This window comes from Cydia splendana, chromosome 7, assembly GCF_910591565.1.
Source record: "Cydia splendana chromosome 7, ilCydSple1.2, whole genome shotgun sequence".
In the NCBI taxonomy this organism is placed as follows: Eukaryota; Metazoa; Arthropoda; class Insecta; order Lepidoptera; family Tortricidae; genus Cydia; species Cydia splendana.
The window spans coordinates 6,682,912-6,695,528 of NC_085966.1; the positions used below are offsets into that span (position 1 = coordinate 6,682,912).

The 12,617-nt window shown below is 38.9% G+C and overlaps 1 protein-coding gene across 6 annotated transcripts in view; it reads left to right on the forward strand.

Annotated features, from left to right (window-relative positions):
- Positions 1-12,617, forward strand: part of LOC134792090 (tropomodulin-1) — a 101,356-nt gene that overhangs the window by 41,917 nt on the left and 46,822 nt on the right. The gene's annotated exons all lie outside the window — the stretch shown is intronic.

Consider the following 12,617-nt stretch of genomic DNA (forward strand, 5'->3'; position numbering starts at 1 on the left):
GGTTTCGTAAATAAAACGAAATAATTCAATTCGACTGAGATTAATTGCTGACTTATCTTTTTTACTCGGTTACAAGCGCAATAAAATTAAACCTAAGTATACGTGGGCTCTAAATACCTCTTGTATTTGCAAAAGTATTAGGGAAACGTAATATTTAAGAGTTCCAGAAACAAACATTCCGTCTCGTCGCTCCTATTTCATGCATTCCTCACCTCGTTTAACTCAAACTTCAGCGAAAGCTGTCTAGACTTTAGCCACATTTTGCGTAATACACGTCGTGGCGTTAGAAATATCCCTGTATCATTGTTGAGGTGTTTATTTTGGACAGTTCCAGCGTTGAGCGTGTCACGGGCGTCATTATGCAATGCTGATATGAAGCAGCTCCCAAGGTGAAGGCGAACATAGCATGTCAACTGATGAATAAACTCTCTGATGTTTAAAAATATCTTTAAAAAAAACTTGGCGAATCGTGTTTTGATATAAATTTACCTCTGTTGCCAAATATTTGGAGGCAAAAATTCGGGTTCGGCTGGGAGTTTTCTGTTAAAAGCGTTAATTGGTCTAATATAACGTTACAGAAACATTTCATTTTAGTTTCCTAAGCTCTTATTTTATTTAAAATGTCCCAAATATCCTATTACAAAATGTCGTGGACTACAGACATTTTACATGACGACAATCATTAAAAACCTCTTAACAACAAACAAAATCATAATTTTAATGTATCTCTAACACTTCCTACATTCTAACGCCAACGTTTTTGCCGATAACGATCAAAAACCGTCAATGTCACATCACTAGGTCGATTTTTATCACGCGTGAGATGTTAATTTGCTTTGCGTCTTGCGTCTCCTTCTTGGCACACGCAGGGTGTCAAATTTGTTTGTTTGCTTTGTTGCTTCATGCTTCACGTAGGTGAAATGCTTCGGAAACGTATAATTATGAGCTTCCAACATCCTCCATTGACGTGTAGAACGGGACGTTGTTGTCTTCTTCTACCTAGCGTTGTCCCGGCCCTTGCCAGGGTCCGCTACGTTGTTGTATTATAAACAACACGCACCGTAAAACCTCCCAACTACAGTCCAAAGCTCCCAACTATGGTCCAAAATTAACTGTATTTTTTTTTCGTTCAGGTGTGTCTTTTACTGTATTTAATTTTATTGTAGTTCTAAGACAAGGTATATTTATAAATGGAAGAAAAATCTCGGAGTAAACCAAAAGGAACACTGTACCATATAGTTGCAGTATTGGCCTATAGTTGGGAGGTTTTACGGCACTACATATAAAATCCCTAAAAAATATACTAGAATAGCATCATATCATACACCAGTTCTGTTCCTGTAGAGCTAATCAATGTAATCGAAATCAATTTTCGAATTTGTAAGCTAAATAAATGCTGTAAAATCCTAAAAATCCGGAAAATATTATTACCCTGTTCTAGGAATCCCCAAGATGTTAAAGCTTATAAGAGTTATAAGCTTCCAACATTCTCCATAGACGTGTAGAACAGGACGTATGTAGCAATAAAACGAAGATGCAATATTCACGGGGGATTTTTTGCGAATTTTATTATGTTATTTAACGAGTAAGGATTAGGTGTGACAAAACGCGAATTATGAACGCCACTGCCACTAAATCAACGTAATACCGTTATTCTCTTATTGGTTCCCATGGACGTAATTGTTTTCTATTTTGATACCTGATGCTCATGAATTTTATTGTGCACAGTAATAGTGTGAAGTTTTTTACTACGGGTCATCAACCTCAAGGAGTGAGATCATCCAATCAGTCTAGATGCCTTGTATGGTAACTTGACAACCAGCTTGCCTCACATTTCCATAATCCCTAGCTAAGTATGGATGGGTGTTGCTTCAGGAAATTCTTGAGCAGGTTAGGTTTATTGACACAGAATAGTTAATTAGAAAAGACAGACCTTTTTTTAATTCACCTTTAAAAATGTACCTACACAATCACAATACGCAGGTAAATAAGAAATCATTAGAATTTTGTAGTGAGTTTTTTAAAATAAAAGTTATATTTTAAAACTGTCGATATCGATAAAAAAACTTGTCACTATTAAATTTCGAACCTTAAATCAGTAGATTGACCACTTTTGTAGCATAGGTAGTTCATGGCTAGGTACTCCAACTTATTTAGGATAGGGGATAGGTAAATATTTGAATTATTTTTATTTAGCTACTAACTTATTAATTAAGAAATTTAATATGATCCACTGAAGGGGCCCACTGATTACCAGTTCGCCGGATGATATCAGCCTGTCATTTGTTCGTAGCTGTCAAATTTTGCGTTTAACTGACAGGCTGATATCGTCCAGCGAACTAGTAATCTGTGGGCCCCTTAACAAAATGTACAAATGAACATTGTTAACATTTTAGCAAATCAATTAACTACGATAGAAACCGTGGCAAAGAAATTGCCTTAACCAGCACATACACGAACGTATACATTAGGCAAATGTTGGGTCGTGAATCGTGAGGTGTTGATAGTCGTGTCTGATGCCCGTGAGAACAAAGACAGTGAATATCGTCTGTACCTAGTGGTTTTTCTAAATTAGTAATACCTAGCCTTTCAAGTGGCAGTTGTTGGAATTTCGATTATAATTTAATTAATCAAATTTCAAATTTAAATGACGGACAATTTATGTCCGGGAGCCGGTTCCTGCCACTTCAAGGGCTTGTAAAAGTAGAAATGAAATGAAATGAAAATCTTTATTTCAGGCAAGTAATGGCCCAGACATAAATACCTTAAAACTAGCATACATATTATATAAAAAAAAACGTGTAAAAGTAGAGGCAAAAGATAAATGCCCCGGTGCGGTGTTGCTGCAGGACAATGCTTGGTGTTGAGGAGTTTCTTACCAATGGCTTAAATGTTGACTTAACCGCTTTGTGTTATGGGTCTACAAACTAACCTGGCGATTTTAATATATTGCGGCATTTCATCGATCCATTGAGTTCGTTATGTTTCAGTAGTCGGCAATGTATGAAAAATCGCGTGTAATTGTCGTTGACGTCTTTAAAGCCTAGTAGAAACAACACATTTCATCTTCTAGGAGAGATACCGTAAAAGCATAAAACTTTGCCCTTTAACATATCTTTGCCCACCGCGTCACAGTTCAGTAAAAACGAAATAACTTAAAAGTTGTTACAGATACACCTTCTGAAGAAAGTGAAGAAAATGTATGTGTAACTACTTTCTGAAGAAAGTATATCTGGAACTATTTTAAAGTTACTTCGCTTTTACTGAACTGTGACGCGGTGGGCAAAGTTATGTTAAAGGGCAAAGTTTTATACTTTTACGGTAGTTACCTCTCTATCGATAATAATGTAGGTAGTTGAGAACTTGCAACTTTGTACCTATCTTACATAGGCGTATGCCTGCTGCTACGAGTATTCGCATATGTACAAATAGTAAAGCTTTCTATCTTAAATGTGCCTACATAGATCCATTATAGGTTCCAGGTGTAATGCTAGGGACCAATACCAATACCCTAATGGCGGGTGCAAGGTTGTTGCGAGTGTAAGTGAGGCTCATTAAATACCTACCACTTGTATCACAACGTGTACTAACTACGTGTCTGCCATATGAGAGTAAGTACTCCGTAAATGCTACCTCAGCGGAGAATGGCCCTTTGTTCCTCAGACAATGGAGTCGTAGCCTAGTGCTGTTTAGATAAAGCACGATGCCATTTTCTTGCGAAATCGGTATTAGTTCGGTTCATCGTAAACTTGGAGTTTACACAACGTATTTGAAATGTCATCATCATCATCATCATCATTATCATCTCCAGACTATGAACGTCCTACTTAGGGCATGCATTACCGGTTCCGGTACCAAGAATTTCATTTCCCGGTTCTGGGCATGGACGGAACCGGGATTCCCGGTTCTTCCCGGTTCTCTAGGCATCTTTTGAATACTTTTAAGAAATTGTTTGTGTTAGCGTACAATCTTTATCGAATGACTTATTTTGATATAAATAATTGCATAAGAATTAATAAATAACTTAATTTATTAAAAAAAATACTTAATTGGCGTTCCAACCTATTTTACGAAATTAACCGGCACACTTTGGCTCCTCCTGGGCCGAGCCACACGGCCGTAGCGTAGTCGATGCACTCAGCACTATGACGGTAAGGCCTGCCTGCACGAATACCTACTTTACTAGGTTAGTTTGTTGGGTTATTTGGGTCCCCCGTTTCATAGCACCATTATTAAATGTTATTTAATGTCCCGAGCTAAAGTACTAAAACATTACTACTACTGAATTGGGAATAAATAGTCATGATGATGAGAACCGGGAAGTACCGATACCGGGTCTTCAGTACCGGTTCTTTTGACACTATAAAATTCCCGGGAATTCCCGGGAATTTGAGAACCGGGAATTCCCGGGAGCATGCCCTAGTCCTACTGCTGAGCTCAGGGGGCCGATTTTAGAAATTCGACCGCTCGATTTCCTGTATTTCGTTGAATAATATCTCCAATACTAGGCATTTAAATTCTACTAATAGAATTGAAAACGAGTGGTCAATACCACTCGATTCCAAATTTCTATCGCTCGTATTTCAAAAATTAGCATTTCGCCGTTTTCCACCGATTTTCGAGTGACGAAATCGAGCGATCGAATTTCAAAAATCGCCCCCCTGGGCTTCCTCTTACAGAGCCCGTCTAAGCTAATTTTGCAGCGTCTTGTACAAAACAAACTGAGGGAATGTCACCATTATAAAAGTAATATTTTCATAGAATTTCGACTTTACATTATCACACTTGGCATGGCCATGCAGATATTGCAGATACAGATTGGTCTGACTCTAAAAAGTAGTTCGAGAATGATGGGCCGCATATAGGGCATGCTCCCGGGAATTCCCGGTTCTCAAATTCCCGGGAATTCCCGGGAATTTTATAGTGTCAAAAGAACCGGTACTGAAGACCCGGTATCGGTACTTCCCGGTTCTCATCATCATGACTATTTATTCCCAATTCAGTAGTAGTAATGTTTTAGTACTTTAGCTCGGGACATTAAATAACATTTAATAATGGTGCTATGAAACGGGGGACCCAAATAACCCAACAAACTAACCTAGTAAAGTAGGTATTCGTGCAGGCAGGCCGTACCGTCATAGTTCTGAGTGCATCGACTACGCTACGGCCGTGTGGCTCGGCCCAGGAGGAGCCAAAGTGTGCCGGTTAATTTCGTAAAATAGGTTGGAACGCCAATTAAGTATTTTTTTAAATAAATTAAGTTATTTATTAATTCTTATGCAATTATTTATATCAAAATAAGTCATTCGATAAAGATTGTACGCTAACACAAACAATTTCTTAAAAGTATTCAAAAGATGTCTTGAGAACCGGGAAGAACCGGGAATCCCGGTTCCGTCCATGCCCAGAACCGGGAAATGAAATTCTTGGTACCGGAACCGGTAATGCATGCCCTAGCCGTATAGACCGTCACTCAACATGGGAAAACAAAACACTTCCTCCCTTGCCAATAATTTCTCTCCTTCCTCTTTGCCTTGTTTGACGTGTCGGTTTCAAAAACATTGCAGCACTCAAGATCTTTTTTGATTGAATCCATTCCATGACCACTTCAGTCTTCCCCTCCCTCTCAAATAAAACACTATGAATCAGAACTAGAAGGATGCTGTATCATGATGTACCTACGGCTTTAAATTTACGAGCTAAAGCATTTAGAGCGTTCGTAAGACAAAGCAAAAATTTTCTTACAATAAAAATGGCGCTTATTCTCTAAAGAACAAGTCTCCTTTGTTCCTAATTACCTTGAAGCTAAATCTGAAATCTGCTCAAAAAGGAAGTAAAAAGACAAAAGGAAACTGCCTTACGATGTAAATTCGCAGTGTTGCTGTTGGATCTAAAAGCGTCTGAAACCACTATAACGTGAGTCACGACGCGCTCGACAAGCTTATATTTTGTACTGTATTAGTTGCTATTTGTAACCACACGGCCCGCTAAAAGGCGACTGAGGATGGAAAGAAAGGATACCTACTACGCTCTGCCTGTCACCTATCAAGCTGGTAGAGGTATGTGATGCATATTATGACTTGTCTGACAGTTGACAGCTGTCAAATATTATGATTTGTCGTCCCATGAAAGTTGTCATATTTCCCACACCATACGTGGTCGTCGCCTCTACCACGTACCTCGTACATGTAGCCAGTATTTCGTTTCCATGTTTGTCAAGCTTCATGCTACGTACAGTCAGCAAAGATAATAGTCTAACATCTCTGACCGTCTAGCATGAGTTGTGTTCTCGCGGTACATCCATCATATTTCATTGTAGACGTAAGTGCGGTCATACATAAGTTATTCCAGCGTTCGGCGTACCAGAGTAAAGCCCGATTTAGACGATGCGAGAACTCGCATGCGAGTTTCATACCATTGCGGGTTTTGATCGGTCGGTTGAAATGGACGTAACCAACAGTCCGCAATGTAAATAAAATCGCATACGAGTTCGCGCGCCGTCTAAAACAGCCCTTAGGCCTAGAGGTAAAATCACACAAAGTACCTAAACCTTATTTCAAATAATTTCTTGCGCATGAGCGCAAGTCTGAATCTAGACGCTAGTCAGCAATAAAATCGCCCTACGGAAACCTCACAATGACTCGGCCGAATGTAGGACCTTGGTACGCATGCGTAGGTACGCATTAGATTTTGTATGCAGCCCGGCACTTGCAATTTCCGCCTTGTTAACAAACAACTGCATAAATCCCGTTCTCCGAAACGAATGCCAAATACACTCTAGACGTTTTATTAACGAGTATGATGATTGTACTGAGCCATAACCCATAATGACCGGAAGTGACATTTGAATAATCGTTTACCGTACCTACTCTTAACTCTAAACATAGGTTTATTTATTTATACGAGCCTAGGTGTCCCCCTCCTGGGCAAAGGCCTCCCTCCTCCCTTTCTACGTATCCCGGTCTTGACCCGTCTCCCATCACAGTTCTTACAAAGGCGTCATGATCATCTCGCCAAACACCGCCACCGTCGAAGTTTGCCGTGTTTTAACCCATAAGTCAATCGGTATATATTAAATAAATTCAGTATACTTAAATATAGGTATTCCATGTTTAAACTGTTGTCTTGCGTGGTGGGCAGTATAGCCCTTTGTGTTCTTTGTATGTTACACGATGCACCGCTGCTACCAAAAATGGAAAGTTTTATTAGCTGGCACGAGAAAAAGCCCTTTGTACTCTTTGTTTAAGTACCTAAACACAAGACATTGCGGACAAACACAACAACAAAACACAACAAAAGAGCATCCATTACGCGATAAATAATCTGACTTTAATTGCTACTTATTAGCAACTTATATAATGACAGCGAAACAGACATTTATTTTATTAATTTATTATAAATCGTATACAATACATATACCTACCTACATACTTCGGTGGTTTTACGGTACCTATTATAACAACAAACTTAATCGATCGATCAAACTGAAATGCCGCAATGTAACAATGAAATATGTAAATCTCAGTAAGCGCAACAAAAAATTAAGATTTAGATTTCATTTCTTTTTCTAGCTGCAGAGTTGTAAAGCGTTTAGCTTCTACATATAATACCATAGAGTAATATAGGTAAAGAAAGAGTGGTAACTCCATGCATCAGTTTTCTTACCAAAACGCGAGTTATTTCGTATTAGCAAAAAGAATAGATAGTATAGAGGGGTCCTGTCATTGTATATTTTGTAGTCACTGTAAATTTACTGCCATCTATCGACACACGACTAAAACTCAAAATGAAAACGTATAAAGTTATCAAAAAATGTATATATATGGATAAATGATTTTATTATTTTTATATAATTTTGATCCATGTTCATTCACTGATATCTATGTGTTAAAATTGTTAAATATGAAACGGTGTCGTCACGCCATCTAGCCGAGGATAGGCTAAAGGTGTGTGCGGCATCTATTCGAGAATGACTTTTACTTGAATTCCGAGGCACGTTTTTTCCTTAGACTTTATTCGTCTTATACGAAGTTACATATGTCTTTGGTATTAGTTAGCTGCATATTTTCGCTTTAGTGCTTCGTATTGGGAAATTCAAAAAATCTTGGACTGGTCACACTTTGTGTAGTAGGAAATATAGTTTTGATACTAGAAAATATTTTTGATATTCTGTGCACACGTAAGGTACCTAAGGAAATAAGTATAATAAGGTTTACTCGGGTAATTCCGAATGTCGTAAACTGTAGGATAATTCCGAAAAGAGACTTTTATTATGATGGAATTAAGGGTGATTTTCATCTGAGTTTCGGAATTATCCGACATTCGGTAATACCCGAATACACCTTATACGTTGGAGTGCACTCAAAGTCAGCTCACATAATTACTACCACTATGTAAAGTACGGTCAACGATAAACACATGTTTACACTTTCTCACCATATACCATTGTAATAAGGCTAAAAATGAAATGTAGTGTACATAAGACCTAGCTCCATAATACCGTAATATTAATCCATCACCAAAAAATGTACATAAGTAGAGTCTGTGCGGAAAGAGAAGAGTCGTGGAATGTATGGGATCCAATACATTTCACGACTCTTCTCTTTCCGCACAGACTCTACTACCTATGCCAAATATGCTAAATGCTAAGTATCAAAATATTTATAGAGCACCAACCTCCTAATTTGTTTACATTTGGTTACGGCTTATAAACATTGCAGTTTTTCGTTATACAACGCTACACGTCGACTTCGCACATTGTCGTAATTATTTACGAGCTTAAATAATAGTCTGCGGACCTCACTCAGTATAGACATTATTAATATTATTTAAAATAAACCCCTTATAAACCGCAAACAATTTGAATGAATGGCATAAATTGACAACTGACTTTTAGCTTTTTTTTTAGATAATTGGTGATACAACAAGGAAATATTTGTCAACATGTTTTGGCTAGCCAGACTCTATCATAGAGTAAAATAAGTAAAGAAAGAGTGGTAACTCCATGCATCAGTTTTCTTACCATCAAAACTCGAGTTATTTTGTAGTCGACATCTAGCGTCAAGTAGAGTAATTTATCAGTAGTCACCTGCAATTATATGTTACACAACGAAGGCCGCAAAAAAATCTGACACGATCTTATTCGTAGAGCCATAAGAGCGTGTCACATATTTTTGCGGCGTTCGAAGAGTAACATATTATTGCAGGTGACTGTACAATTACTCTATGATAATACGAAACACTAAAGCGAAAGTATGTAGCTAAAACTCTATAAGCTCTATGACAGTTTTCACTTAGTTCCCACGTTTCACACTTTCCCAGCTGATCGACAATCATTGGTCATTACACACATAACGACGCGTAGGTTATTGTGTCATCGTTGCGGTGAAAATTCACCAGAGAAAGTAGGGATTTGGAAAATCACACGTATGAAGATTAAGGGGCGGTATAGTTGTTTAGCCGTGCGACTTTCAATTCAGAGGGTCAAAGGAAAAAACGATAACGTTGGCTAAGACAGACAGGCCTATTCGGATTTCGAGATAATCACAAGATCTTGAGACGATTTAGAGATCAACTAGATCTACATTAGATATCGACTAGATGTGACTTGGATATCTAAGTCATAAATTGTCGAAATCGTTCAAAAGGACCTCCAGCGCGGAAACGTCAAATTTGACATATCTATCTTACAAATATCTTTAAATTATCCGTATCGTAACCTGTTGAAGTCTAGTAGAAATCTAATTCATTTTCCGAATCGAGCCGAGAGTGTTAACCTGCTTTTATTTTTGAAAATAGAGAATTTTGTACCTACTTTAATAGATATTAAATAAACTCATTTCAAAAATGGATTTAGCAGCCATAATACCAACGATAATCGAAATTACGTTATCAACCTCTTTGTTGCTCGAGTGTTAGGCCCAGTTGCACCAACCACATTTAACAGACTGATTAACGTCAAACAGCAGTGAAGTATGAAAATTCCCATACAAAAAAAATTAGCGAACGCTTTAACGGTGACAGACGGTTTGGTGCAACCGACCCTTAGAGACGATATTTCGATAGGTACTTATTCGATTTTTACGTATCTCTATCTATCAAACAAATATTGATTGTATTTGAGAGGTAGAGGTAAAGTCTAAGAATAAACGTACCCCCTAGTTTGTCAGCCGAAACAGATGGCGCTGCACAGCCGGCCTGACCAAGGTGGCAATCTCTTGCGCTTCGACAACTTAACGCTTTGTGTCTCTCTTATTCTTATCTTATCTATCACTCTTCCATATTAGTGCAACAGTGACAGTTACGTATTAGTAACTATACCTACTCATCTTAGGCCCACTTGCACCATTCCACTAACCCGGGGTTAACCAGTTAAACCTGGAGTTACCATGGTTACCAGTACAATTTGACACTGGGTTGACGGTTAAACCGCTTAACCCCGGGTTAGTGGGATGGTGCAAGTGGGCCTTAGGGTCACTTGCACCATTCACTAACCCGGGGTTAACCGGAATTGGAATTACCATGGTTACCAGAACAATTTGACACTAGGTTAACCGTTTAACCGGTTAACCCCGGGTTAGTAGGATGGTGCAAGACGCAAGTGACGCTTACACAATCAATGGATCTTCGACTTTGACGAAAGACTTAGCTATGCTCCAGAAACTCATTTTACGTCAGTAAAGAGTTACGAAAGAGCCGTACGTGACTCGGCGACAATGAATAGAATTTGACGAAGCGCCTCACCCAAAACTTGCATAATAGAATTTATAACGCCTATTTACGGTGATTTTCGAATCAATTGTTGCTTTATTTTGCATTATGGGCATTTGACAGTCAAGTGACAGGAGGTTTCTTAGGGAATATTAGGCAAAGCTCTGCGTAGGTGGCACCTTTGTGGCACATACAGTAAACAAACCACATTGACAGATCACACGTCACGTCAACCACATGGCCTACCGCGAAACAAGAAAATCGAAATTTCGTTATCTAATCTCTCTATCACTCTTGCATATTCGAGCGATAAAGAGGCAGATAACTAAATTTCGATTTTCGCGTTTACCGGTAGGCCCTTGTTAACAAACCGCCTTGATGCATCAATGTCATATTTTATTGTCTGTGAAAACTTGTCAAAAAACAGTTTAAGGCACAGTATGTATAAGTTAGTCTATGAATTTACTGAGTCGGTAGTGCTGCACTCTGGCGGCAGAACATTGCAGTAATATCCCCTAATAGGGGATAATATTCATAAATTGAAAGAGTAAAGAGCTGTATATGCGATTTAGGTATTTTTATAAGATAAGAAAAAATAGATCCAAGAAAATAAGAATACTTAGGTACCTTTAACTCATAAAAAGCGTAATCGATCCATACCTACCATATTGCGGTAGATATAATAAATTTAATACAATGAACATATATTTTCGTCCGACATACCTCAGTGCCTCAAGACGAAAGTCTTTAATCAATGTGTGTTACCAGTGATGACTTACGGCTCCGAAACGTGGTCTTTCACTATCGGCCTCATCTCAAAACTCAAAGTCGCTCAACGAGCTATGGAGAGGGCTATGCTCGGAGTTTCTCTACGTGATCGAATCAGAAATGAGGAGATCCGTAGACGAACTAAAGTCACCGACATAGCCCACCGGATTAGCCTGCTGAAGTGGCAATGGGCAGGCCACATTGCACGCAGAGAAGATGGCCGATGGGGTCGAAAAGTGCTCGAGTGGAGACCACGGACTAGCAAGCGCAGCGTAGGACGTCCACCCACAAGATGGACAGACGATCTTGTTAAGGTCGCCGGAAGACGCTGGATGCGGGTCGCTTCCAACCGGCACGTATGGAGGTCCAAGGGGGAGGCCTATGTTCAGCAGTGGACGTCTTATGGCTGAGATGATGATGATGATGATGAATGAACATATAGGTATGCTTTGTATTTATGCAAAGCAATGGGGTTCTCGACCACCTATTAGATCTAGACCAAAAATAGTACAGGTTAAGAAGTAGCAGAAAGAAAAAAAACCGGGCAAGTGCGAGTCAGACTCGCGCACGAAGGGTTCCGTACCATAATGCAAAAAAAAAACAAAAAAAAAACAAAAAAAAAACGGTCACCCATCCAAGTACTGACCACTCCCGACGTTGCTTAACTTTGGTCAAAAATCACGTTTGTTGTATGGGAGCCCCATTTAAATCTTTATTTTATTCTGTTTTTAGTATTTATTGTTATAGCGGCAACAGAAATACATCATCTGTGAAAATTTCAACTGTCTAGCTATCACGGTTCGTGAGATACAGCCTGGTGACAGACAGACGGACGGACGGACGGACGGACAGCGAAGTCTTAGTAATAGGGTCCCGTTTTACCCTTTGGGTACGGAACCCTAAAAACAGGTAACGATAAAACGCTGTAAGATTGTAACAATGAACAGCTGTGTTTGTATCTCATTCATTGATAACGACAACATTCGATACGTTTGATACTGAGGAATTGTTCTTTCTATGTTTATTTACTCTAATTTTTCGCTCCAACTCACCTACGATAGGTAAAAGCTATAAAACTCTCGTTGAAAGTCATTGTTTGTAAACAAAACGAATGCGTACCGACGCCGATACCGATCGAG